Here is a 12,424-nt window from a genome sequence, read left to right as displayed (position 1 = left end):
CCTTAAGTTTGAGTTACTTAGCAAACACTGGAGATTATTGGAATTAGACTGTCATTTTCTCGTCATGTCTCTATAACTAATCCATTGATTTTCTTAACAAATTAAAGTACATTTGGTCAGAAAAAAAATCGTAAGACTAATAATTGGTATCAGAGCCAAAGCCATAAGTTTGAGTTACTTTGTAAATACTAGAGATTTTTAGACTTAAACTATCATTGTCTCATCGTGACTCTATGACTAATCAACTTACTTGCTTAATGTATTAAAGAATATTTCATAACTGAGCAAATGCCGACTAACAATTAGTATCAGAGCCAAAGTCATAAGTTTGAGTTACTTAGCAAACACTGGAGATTATTAGACTTAGACTGTTATTGTCTTGTTGTGACTCTTTGACTAATCAAGTGACTTGCTTAACAATTTAAAGTACATTTCCAATTCTTCTTCCAATTTAAATTTACTTAATAGGAAAACCCTATCTCTTAAGAAGAATGGTGTGGCCAGGAAGATGACATTCTAAACTCAATGTATTGAGGTCAATTCACATTTGAAAAAACCATTTCAAGAAGTTGGAGCTATGAAGGCGACTGGTGGGGTCCAGAGTACTCTTTCAAACAAATCCATTAAATGAATTGCATATGTTGAAATGTGAGGGGGCTTAATGCTTCTGAAAAACAAAGGGGGGTTAAGAATTTGATAGAAGAGAAAAATATAAAATTGGAGATTCTTTTTGAAAAGAAGGTGAAGGAAGAAAATATAACTACAGTGTTTAGTGCTTTAAGGAGGGAGTGGAAGTATGTGCATAATTGTAGAGTAGGGGAAGTTGCTCCAATTTGGGGGGATTGGGATGACACTTTATCTACAGTAGACTATAACCTTTTCGCATCCCAATTACATATGAAGATAAAAATTAAAGGAACTTCATTGGGGTTTATGTGCACTGCTGTGTATGCCTCAAATAGTGTGGAGGAAAGGAGAGAATTATGGAGGGATATTGTGCAATTGTCTCAAGGATTGTCAGTTCCTTCAGTTGTTTTAGGGGACTTCAATGTGGTGAGAGGTCAACATGTAAAGAAAGGGGGGAGGAGATTAGGCAGGGTCTAGTAAAGGAGTTTAATAATTGTGTATTATAATGTTAACCTGTTTGATCTAAAATGGAAGGGTAATTTACTTACTTGGAGTAATGGGAAAGGTGATTTGATTAGAGTAAGCTGTAAGCTGGATAGGGTGCTTTGTAATAATGAATGGGTTGATAAATTTAAATATTCAGAGGCAGTATTCTTGAATCCTAAAATCTCAGACCACTGTCCTATTCTCTTGAATAATCTGGAGGAGAACTTTGGACGAAACCTTTCAGGTTTTTTGAGACTTTGACAGAGCATGAGGAGTTCAAGAATATTATGAAAAGGGGTTGGGATCTTCCAATTAAGAATTATTTGATTCTTTACTTGGGTTTGCTACTAAGTTGAGGAATGTTAAGAAGGAATTGAAAGTGTGGAATAAGGAGCATTTTAGTGACGTGTTTAATGTAGTAAAAGAGGCTGAAGCTGTTCTTTCTGATATTCAAGATAAATTTCTTCCAATCATGGTGATGATAATCTGGTTTGTCAAGAAAAGGAAGCTAAAAAGAAATTATAGGAGGCTTCGAAGAGGAAGGAGAGATTTCTCTTGAGTGAAGTGGTTGCAGCTAGGAGATGGAAATAACAATTTTTTTCATAAGGCAATGAGGGGTAGGCAGCATAGAAATAACATTCTAGAAATTGAGGGAAGCAATGGGGCTGTTGTGGATGAGCCTAATCTTATTAAGAATGAGACTGTTGAATTTTATAAGAACCTATTTGGGGCTTAACAGGAGGATGTGGAATTCTATCCTGTGATATCCCTTTGTGTGGTACCCTTTCCATTGACCAGCATGAGATGTTAGAAAAAACTGTTTCTAATGATGAAATCATGAAGGTTATGTTTTCTATGAAGAGCACAAAGGCTCCTGGACCTGATGGGTTTGGTGCTAGTTTCTTCAAACACTCTTGGAAAATTGTCGGAGAGGACCTTACAATTACTATCAAGTGGTTCTTTAGAAATGCTGTTATGCCATCCTCTATTAATGCTACTTTTCTCTGCCTAATCCCTAAATTAAAACAGAGGGCATCATTTGCTAGGTTTAGGCCGATTGCATTGTGCAATATCTTTTACAAGGTTATTGCAAAACTTATCACTAATAGGTTACAAGGAGTTATTGGGGACCTAGTTAGTGAAAATCAGTCAGCATTCATTAAAGAGAGATCTATTACTGATAACATTCTAATTTGTTATGATATTGTAAGAGATATTGAACAGAGAAGGGCTCACCCTACTGCAGTATTGAAGATAAACTTACATAATGCATATGACTCATTGAGTAGAAAATTCCTTTTGGAGATTATGGGAAGAATGGGATTTCCTCCTCTACCTATGAATTGGATCAAGGCTTGTTTCACTACTACATTCTCAATTCTTGTTAATGGAAGTCCAGTAGGATACATCATGGGGGGAAGGGGGATTAGGTAAGGGGATCCTTTGTCACCTATTGACTATGGCAATGGAAGGGTTCATTGGAGTTAGAAGGAAGTTAGTAGTGGATGGGAAGGTCATTCTTCTTCTTAGGTGCAAAGCAGTGCAACTGTCCCATCTTATCTTTGCAGATGATCTTATGATATTTGTAAAGGGTGTTACTGAATCTGTGATAGCTAGTTTGGGGGCTCTAGAAGAGTTTGCATCCTTCTCTGGGTTGCATCTCAATATGGCTAAGTTGTCCTACCCCATTCACACAGAACCGAATCGGTGATCAGGCTAACCACCTATTAACCCAAAACCTATCAGGATCATATGATGTAGTAACCACTACAAAGCATACACACAACTAAGAAAGCAAATTTTATATTTCAATGGAAGTCTTACTTTTTATGCCTGTAAATACCCTAATACTCTTGATACCCAAATTATATTATATAATACATTTACATGTGAGCCCGTAGGCATGATATATATACAAAGAATTACAATTTAAATATCTAGAGCACAAAATAGGTAACATCACAAAATAGTCAAATGGAATCTGAGTTGGTATTCAATGCTGTTATCCAACAACACAACTTATGCACCGACACTCGGCCCTGTGCCAAAGATCTTCAGAGACCCACCAATCCTCGATTAGAAACTCCACATCGGGTCCTGGCTCAAGCTCTTCAGTTGGATATGTGATACCTTACTTTCTAAACCTACTCTAATTGTTTGGTTGATTCAGTTTAGTCTTGTAGGACCTGAACCAGAGTGAGCCATGGCGGGTACTTTATGAAGCATGGTGGCAAGGGTGACTCTGAACTTGGGTTGGCCAAATGAGTTGGAGTCAGTGCCTAGTGAAGTCCGTATAACCAAGCCATGCACTTGCATGTATCACGAGGCTATGTACGGATAATAAAGATACGTAGTCATATTTTAGGTCAAGTACGCGTATTAATATATTAATGGGGGTGAAATACATGTCGAGGCTGAGCCCCATCAAAAATCCCAATGTTTGGGCTAAGTTTTGGCCGACAGGTGGGTGGTCATAGGTGGGTCAGACCCACCAGTGTGACCTACTACTCTAGTCATTAGATATTTTACCTCACTGTAAATATCATTTATTACCTCTCTTTCACCTCATTTATTGTTTTACGTAGTAGTTGATGGGTCGATTCGATCACGTTTGAAATAAATCTAAAGCTCTAAATCATGATTCCAACATAGATCTAAGGTGGATCCAAAGTCTCAAGCCTGGATCTTACCTCTTTGCTTAAAAAAAAACCTCAAAACCCCAAATCTTCTCTTTAGCTCAAGAGATCAACAAATGCTTCACAAATCTTGCAAGTCTTATCTAAATCCTTCATAAACAACATATAGAACCTTTATTAAACATTAGATTCACATTCTTAATAGATCATAGCAAGATCTAAAGGATTTCTACCCAAATCAAAGTGTTTCACTTAGGGTTTTATAAGGGTTTAGAGAATATGAACTTTACTCACCTCAAATCGTAGATCTCGAGATGAGGATTGTTAATCCGATGTTGGATTTAAGAGATCTGACCCCAATGATGCACAACGATCATCTCCTTCCCAGTTTTCTTCTTCCTTCCTCTCTCCTCTTTCTACCTTTTCATTCTCTTCTTTACTTCTAAGGTAGGATGAACAGTGAGAGAGAGTAACAAAATCTTAGTTGTGAGTGGTGGGTGCCTAGAAATGGATGGGACCCACCAATCCAGCATCTGCCTGTCCTGAGTGTGTTGCTGGATCAACTAGCAAGCAAGACTGGTGGGTGACTAGGCCCATCACTTTTAGCCTGTCAGTCCAAATAGCTGTTGGTTCGAAAGGTGAGCAAGGATTGGTGGGTGCCCTCCCCCATAGATCTTGGCTCACCAGTTTAGGTAGTGTTCCTGGATCAATAGGCAAGCAAGGACTAGTGGTACCTTACCACCGGTCGACCTACCAATCCGACTTCTCGGATTTTGATTGGGCCCAAATTTGTTGGGCAACATTCTCTAGTGATTTTAAACATGTTAAGATCATCATACCTTGTTGGTTATTACCCTAAAGTGGTGATATACTAAATCCAACTCTTTTCATGATAGGTTGTATTAGAGACTCGTGTCATCACACACCAGATCTTCCTCGTACTGGAGGTGATCCTTGTGCATGATTTGGTAAATGGGAAGTGGACATTACATTATGTCGTTCTGGTTGTAGACTAGCCATGTCATCATATTATTATTGTGTAGATTAGTCATCCACAAGTACCATTGCATGCATTGACGTGTTCATGATGAAATTCACTTATGATTTGACATGCTGATATCTTTTTGTTAAATGCCTAATATAGATGACTTTAGGCTATTGAATATGATGCTTTGCGAGACTAGATGCAGTAGTCGTCTTGGACACTAATGCATTGGAGTATGTGGTTAGGAATGATATATCCTAGTGCTACGACCTTTCCCAGTAGAGGTTTAGAAGTACGCCCGAGGTTGTGTACCAACGGTGGTGGTTAGAAGTACGCCCGACTGATCATTAGAACTGTCGATAACTTTGACGATATAATAAGAGGGCCAATTGTACTGCTTTTAAATTAATGCAGGGCAAGACCCATTTTACTTTAATGCAGGGCAAGGCCCTTTTTACTTTTCAATACCCATGGCTAGCCTTCTCCAACAACTCTATGGGCGTATCACAAGATGGGGTTCGTGGTTCGTACCCAGAGCGTACGCGCACTGTGGTTGCGAGTAGCATATGACCTATGACATAGAATTGTTTTCTACATGGACTAAGATAATAAAATAAATTGCATGCATATAGGTTCATTTCTATTATGCATACTTGTGTGGTCCTCCCTTTCACTTACTGGGCCAGTGAGCTCATCCCACGTGCACACCATTTTTAGTTGATCTTGCAGGTTATCTAGCTGAAGAACTAGAAACGGGACACACGGTGGAGTTTCTAGTCGAGGACTGGTGGGATCCTGAAAATCTCAGGCATGAGGCTGAGTGCCAGGGTGATAGTGGTGTTACGGGATAGCAACACTGATACCAACACCAAATTCTTTTTTGTTATTCTTGAAATGTTACCCCTTTTGTGTTCTGGATATTTTAATTGTGATTCTTGTGTATATATTATGCCCACAGGCCCACATATATGTGTATCATGTATTATAATTTGGATATCAAGATTATTAGGGTATTTACAAGTATGTATATGTAAGACTTCTGATGAATTACAAGATTTGTTTGACTTAGTGTGTGTGTGTGTATGTTGTGCTATGGGACCAAACTTATTGGGGTATTTACAAGTATGTATATGTGTATGTATTTTTACAAGTATGTATATTGGGTTAAAAGGTGCCTAATCAGTCAACCGTCCATTTCTGTATGGGGCGGGGTTTGATAATCGGTGGTATCAGAGCGTGATGCTTTACCCACACACAATATACAAGTTAGATCCCACAAATTTATATAATAGGACCCCAGGGTTGGATAAACAGAAAAGGTTTAAGGGACTAAAGTCTGTAATTAGGTTAAAGGTGTAGATATTTGCATTTCATCTCATGTGCTGCCAAAATTTTTAATAAATTTAAATTAATTGGGTGATTGCACAAGCCAACAAAATTCATAAAGTAATAAAAATTTCAACGGCATAACAACGCTATTTTAAATTTCCAAAAATTTTTGCAAAGATAGTCACCTGATAAACAACATACTTGAAGATAATTACAAAAGGGGGGTGACACAGACTGTCACCAGCAAACCACAACAGAATAAATGAAACAAGTAAAACTTATCCAAAAGTTATAAACTTCCACATGAATACCCCCAAGTTCCAAACTATAAAAATGTATCAAGAATATATAACCAAAAGATATCAAAATCACTATAAAGGAAGATAGGAAAGGAGGGTGAAGGAGGATCTACTTCTTCACTGATCATTCCTGGGTGTGGAGGATGAACTCCCTTGCTTAGGCCACGACTTGCAATGGAAATTGTAGTTGAAGAAGTCCAACCGGTCATTTATCAGGACCACTTCCCTTTGCACTCTATGGAAGTCAGTAGTGACGCCCTTGGAAACCTCATTTAAGTCCCTTGTAAGGGTCTAGAAATCGGTTCCCATTCTCTCCAACCTGTGATGTATTGCCAACTCTCGGGCGATACTCTCCTCCATCTTCTCAAAAATCTGATGTTGCCCCACTTTTAGGGCACCAATGTTGTCCATCAATTTTTGAAAATCAAAAGCCCCCACTTGAAGGTGGTGGAGCTGTAAAATGTGGATCAGCAACCCGTCTCTAGAGGCTCCTCTAGAATATCCTCCTCATCGATCTCCTCATCTGGATGAGGGAAATAATCCTCATCCACCGCACTCATGTACTCAGCTTCCATGTCCTCTGGCCATTGCTCTTCTGCCTCCTATGGTTCTTTGGCACTGGCAACCCCATCCTCTTTAGATTTTCCTTTGTAAACTTATCCCCGGGGTACTTCCCATCCTCACCAATCAAATCCACTTGGAAGTACTTAAAGACTTTGGTGAGTGACCTCCCATAAGGAAAATCAGAGTCATTAGAATGAGCAGTGTGATACTACTCTATGGTCTTCATCATAACATATGGGAGGCAAAGGTGGGAAGCATCCCCTTCTAGGGCCACAGAGATGTAGTATGCAAGGTAAGCTATCATAAAGCTTACGTGGTTCCTGTGACCTACTCTAGGAAGCAGGTTGAACTGAGCCAAGCATGCGAAAACTCGGGCAGCTGCATTACAAGCAGTCTCAGACAATGGACGATCCTTCTATCCACATATGGTCTCAAAGATGACCTCCTGCATCCTAATGCTCAAATCTAGACCCACACCCTTAATCCTTGGAGGGTCGTAAAAATAAGCGCCCTCAGTTGAGACACCCAAAATGGCTGCTAGTAAATCAACAGTCAAAACAGTGTCTACTCCCTTCACCAGATTGATAAGAGAGTACTGTCCATCCCTATAGGAAGCCTCCAGGTTACACTAGAAGTACTGAACGGGGTTCTCATAGCACGGACTGTCGGGGTAGAGCATGGGTTCCCAACCCAAGGCCATAAATCTCTCTAGCATCTAATAGTCTACAAAGTCCTCAGTCACACTGTCTCTTCCATCATAACCGATCACTCGAAAAATATTGACCAGGCAACAGCTACCTCCATACTATGGAATAAGCTTTCATCGTAGTTCGTTGGACTAATAGAAGGGTTCCGTACGGGCCAGGCCCATGATGAAGAAGAACCTAGGGTAGAATTCCTCCCTCGGGAGGTAGTAGTCTTTCTCCTTTTGGAATAGGCAGTCTCCTTACCTTTCCTAGACGACATCCTGACAACACAAAAGAGAGGCATTGTTACGATTCCATATCAGCTTATGAGGGTTGATCCCACATCGGGAGTTTATTTATAATGACATCCATCAAACTACCATTATGATGGCTCCGTACGAGGCATTATATAGCAAAAAGTATAGAATGCCCCCATATTGGGATGAAGTAGGTGAACGAAGATGCTTGGACTAGAAATGATACAGATGACGCGTGACAAGGTTGATGTCATTCGGGAAAGGATTAAAGTAGCCCAATCACGCTAGAAGAGCTATGCGAACTATCGCAGGAAGGACATTGAATTCCAAGAGGGGGAGAAAGTGTTCCTCAAAATCTCTCCTACCAAAGGTGTAAGCTAAGTTCGAGGTATATTGGCCCATTTGAGATCTTGGCTCGAGTTGGCTCCATAACTTATATGTTGGCTCTTCTGCCTTCTCTCAGCAATGTTAACAATGTGTTCCATGTATCTATGCTGAAGCAGTACATCTATGATCCATCACATTGATCCATCACATGTGCTACCTGTTATACCCGAAGCCTAAAACTTCCTATTTAATGTTCAGGTGCGATGCCGGAGGACACCAGTACCAGTGAGCACTGGGTTGCATCCGTCTTTTGCCGAGGAAGGAAGGGCGACCCCACTTGCACCTGCTACCCATGCTTAAGTAATTGGAAGGGATTCCGAACCCGAAGGGAAAGGTCAGTTGAACCTCACACACACTAGAAACCCTGGAGAAGGCTCCACTCAAACAGAGGAGAAATCGCCATACAAAGTGACCAGTTCAGCCTTCACAGGTTGATGGTCACCGGTGGATGCTCCTCCACCGGCTGATGGTCACCGGTGGATGCTCCTCCACCGGCTGATGGTCACCGGTGGATGGAGCATCCACCAATGAACACCCTCCTGTGAGAATAGATTAACGTATCCGGACACCCTAAGGTGGGCCCGTTAGTGCCGAATAACGGAATAACCCGATATTGGTTAAAATTCCATTTATTCTCCAAACAACCCTTAGTGGGACTTAAGTGGCTATAAATAGGGCTCTTACCATACATTTCTTCTCCTACCAAAATAGAAAGAAGGAAAGCGAGAAAGAAGAAGAAGAAGAAGAACAAGAAGAAGGAGAAGGAGAGTAAGGAAGGAGGAAGGCTAGGGCTCCATTCTTGAGGTAAGCCCATATGCTCATCTCTCCACATACACACATAAATCTCTATCTAGCTCTCTCTCTCTCCTTCCCATTTCACTCTTTATTGGGAGTAATGGAGACCCAACCAAATTCCACCTACCCAACCATAAATACTACATAATGGGAGAGAGAAATTAGAGTAAGAGACCTACATTGGCAAGGTTATTCACTCAACCTTGGGTTTAAGGACAAAACCATATGAAATCCCTACCCAAAACCATAGGATTTGCGAATTTGAACAAATCCTCCATGACCTAACACCCTAACCTTATCCTAAGTTGGGGAAAATGAAATTAAACCTAGGTATGGTGTGTGAGAGTGATCTCATGAGCCATTAATGATCATTCAATGAGATCAACTTAAGGCTTCCCCAATGTATCCTAACCTAGACTTGTGTATTGAGGAAATTGGGTGTATCTTGAAACCCTATGTTGATCCACTCACTGATTTCACTAAACCTAAGCTAAGTGAAGTGTGTGAGGATACCATACATGAAAAACCAACCTTAAAATCATAAAACCCAATTTGTAAACTATACAAAAGAAGGAGACAAGGGAATGGAGTTGGGAAATGACACCCCACTGAAAAATACGTATTTCCACCACCATACACAGGGGCCCCAGGGCCAGTAGGGCTGATCTGGCAAGAAAACCCCAATTTTACTTTCACCGATGGATGATCACCGGCCAGCCGGTGAAGGCAGGAACCATCCACCGGTGAAAATATTATAAGATGTGCATTCTGTATGATTCATCCACCGGTGAACTCACAGGCGGATGACCATCCACCGGTGAACTAGTTTAAAGTTAATTTTTAATCCTTTTAATTGGGGTATGAGTCTTAGTGTCCCGCTCCTCTATAAATAATCGAATAACTTAAAAACACTATGTATCCTAGAACACGAGGTGAGGGGATTTTGTGCGTTTTATGGAAGGCTTGCATCATAATGCATATGTGAATGAATTTTATCATTTTGCATATTATTATATTATTCCTTATATATGGTGTTGATGTGGCATGAGAATGTGGATTATGATTGTGCATGTGTGTGTGTGACGGGTGCAGGGTGGCCAACGAATGGTGCCGGCGGCACTGCATGCTCAGGGTGTGTGTGTGTGTCTGTGTTTGTGACTGGGGTGCAAGGTGGCCAACGGTTGGTGCCGACGACACTGCATGCTCAGGGTGAGTGTGTGTGTGTGTGATTGGGGTGCAGGGTGGCCAATGGTTGGTGCCGACGGCACAGCATGCTCAAGGTGTGTGTGAGTGTGTGAGTGTGATTGAATTGTGTTGTGGTATATTAGAATGTATTAGGCTAGGATAACCACCCTGGCGCTACAACCCTTGCCAATAGAGGTTTACGTATTGGCTAATCCTCTCGTCCGACGGTCCGTGGTTGGGGACGATTTTCAGTGACTGAGGTGCAAAGATGCTAGCGTCGTGATAGACCCTCACGTGATGGTTGATTTGGTGATGGGTATACCCTACATGCGATATTGGATTCGATGTAGTGGTATCATGATTAATAGGGGTTTGCCCGGTAACGATGTGGTTCCGAAATCAGCTCACTCATGACTCGCAACTAGCTAGTATCCCTAGGGACTGATAACATACATTCATGACTGGGGATAACATCTATGTTGCAGTAGCAGTTATACCCCCTTTGGACTTAGAAATTTTTTCTTAGAAGTGCTTGATAATAAATGGATCATGTCATTGCACTCACATAATTGCATTCATATTGATGTGGTCGGGCATGAATATGCATACCGTTGCATTTTCTTAGATTGCCATGATTGCTTGTGTGTGTTACCCTCACTGGGCTTCGTGGAAGCTCACCCCCTGTTGTTGCCCCTTTTTAGATGTTGATTCAGAAAATCCTTTGGAAACTGTAATCGAGGCCCCGGCTCTCTACGGAGGTGACCTCTAGGATGAGGAGCAGGTTGCGCACGAGGATGGATGCGTGTGTGATGATTGTGCATTTAGAGCACTCTAAGGATGGGAATATCATCTTCTATTTTTGATTCTTTTTGTACTTAACAAATGTAGCCATATGGGGTCATAATTGTAATTATGATTAAGATGTGAAAACATTCTTTTGTGTAAATATGGTAAATATCAATAGAAATCACCAGTTGATATATATTTTATTTATATTATAAGTAAGTGATTTTAGAATTCATTTCATAATCTTATGAACTTAAAGTACTGCATCGTGGATCCTGGATGGATGGTGGACACGTGTGTGTCCATGTCACCAGCCTTCAGGTGAGTGGAGGCGGGGTGTGGCAACGAGTGGTATCAGAGCGCGATACTCTGCTTTAAGTCATAAACTTATGAAATATTAGGACTAGTGGTGATTAGGTTATAAATGAAAGCTTAAAGATAAGTACATAAATCATAGTTCACACATAGGAGACAAGTTGAAGATAGAAGCCGATAACACTGATAATTTCATTAATAACAAATTCAGCTTACAACTTTGAGAGAGGAGAATACAAGACTTAACTAGGAGCAAATTACATAGACGATAACTACCTGCTGAATAACTCCCAAGTTAATAACACTAATGGCACAAATAAAACATAATAGGATCCCAATCCTAAGAACAAGATTGAAAGATAGGAGGACATAGGAAAAACTACTGCTGGGATGGATCACTAGGTGGTACCGAAGAAATAGGAGCAGTATCTGCTAGCCCAAAGTAAGTGTCCCACCTACAGGTCCATACCTCCAGATGATTGACCCTATCATCAATGCTGTCTAGACGAGTATTCAGACCCCGAAAACCTGTTTCCATAGCTTACATCACTCGATCCCAACCTACTGCATCACTTGGTGCGGTCGAAGAAGAAGCACCACCGACATATCAAGGATTAAAGTATCGGTATCGGTCGTCGTATCGGTCGGCCAAAATTAAGATACGTATCGGAGGGTATCGTATCGTATCGGAGATACGCTAAGATACGCTAAAGATACGCACATAAATGGATAGGAAACACTTTTTTATATACATTTGCATAAAAAAATAGTTAAAAAAAGTTATATATAACATGTATTATGCATAAACAGTAAATTGAGAGTATCGCACTAAGAATCCAAGGTTTGTAATCGTCCCATAAATGTAAAATCCTTGTTCCCTACCTTGATTTCCACTTTAATTAGAGAGAAAAATGGTTGGCAGCAACTTTGGAACAAAAACACCTCAAAAAATTATGTTTTTCTAAAAAATTACCCATTTTTGCCATTTTATGACCGTATCCGTGTGTATCGGTCGATACATACCGATACGCACCGATACATACCGATACGTACCGATACATACCGAAACGTACATTTCACTTCAATT

The sequence above is a fragment of the Macadamia integrifolia genome, chromosome 1 (assembly GCF_013358625.1).
Source record: "Macadamia integrifolia cultivar HAES 741 chromosome 1, SCU_Mint_v3, whole genome shotgun sequence".
Classification (NCBI taxonomy): domain Eukaryota; kingdom Viridiplantae; phylum Streptophyta; class Magnoliopsida; order Proteales; family Proteaceae; genus Macadamia; species Macadamia integrifolia.
This window is presented reverse-complemented; position numbering follows the sequence as displayed.